This window comes from Schistocerca cancellata, chromosome 2 (assembly GCF_023864275.1).
Source record: "Schistocerca cancellata isolate TAMUIC-IGC-003103 chromosome 2, iqSchCanc2.1, whole genome shotgun sequence".
Lineage (NCBI taxonomy): Eukaryota > Metazoa > Arthropoda > Insecta > Orthoptera > Acrididae > Schistocerca > Schistocerca cancellata.
The window spans coordinates 974,241,939-974,242,704 of NC_064627.1; the positions used below are offsets into that span (position 1 = coordinate 974,241,939).

The 766-nt window shown below is 47.7% G+C and overlaps 1 pseudogene; it reads left to right on the plus strand.

Moving 5' to 3' along the window:
• The first annotated feature begins 381 nt into the window (after positions 1 to 381).
• Positions 382 to 498, plus strand: LOC126163208 (5S ribosomal RNA; annotated as a pseudogene).
• Positions 499 to 766: the final 268 nt, after the last annotated feature.

The following is a 766-nucleotide window of genomic DNA, read 5'->3' on the forward strand; positions in this document are numbered from 1 at the left end:
AGACTGAGATTGGAAACCTGTCTAGCTTTATTTACCTAAACAACAGTTAAAAACCGCAAACAAAAAAACCATATTCAGTATGTCTGGTGTACCGTAACAGCGCCAGTCAAACCTTCTTGAAGATTCGATCCGGGTCTGGCGTTAGTGCGCTGTGTGTTAAGGTGTGCAAGCAGTCCACTGTAATCCAATTAGGCTTTAGGCTGAAATGCATCAACGTGACTGCAGCCATCCCGACTCTCCCCACATGGGAGCATTAATGAAATAACACACAATAATGTTCTCTGTTCGATTTCTTTTTCACTATATTTGCAGGTCGATCTGGTGAAGTTTCCGACTCTTTTCCGTACACTCGATAAATTTCCATTTGGCTACCTTTTATTTGGCAACGGCCTTGCCGCAGTGGATACACCGGTTCCCATGAGACCACCGAAGTTAAGCGCTGTTGGGCGTGGCCGGCAATTGGATGGGTGACCATCCAGCCGCCATGTGCTGTTGCCATTTTTCGGGGTGCACTCAGTCTCGTGATGCCAACTGAGGAGCTACTCGACCGAATAGTATCGGCTTCGGTCAAGAAAACCGTCATAACGACCGGGAGAGCGCTCCTCCTGTCCGCATCCTCCTTGAGGATGACACGGCGGTCGGACGGCCCCGGTAGGCCACTCGTGGCCTGACGACGGAGTGCTACCTTTTATTTAAAGTATTGATATTGTATTATCAATTTGGATCTGAAGATCAGAAGGTATAATCCGGAACATCGATAGTTTAA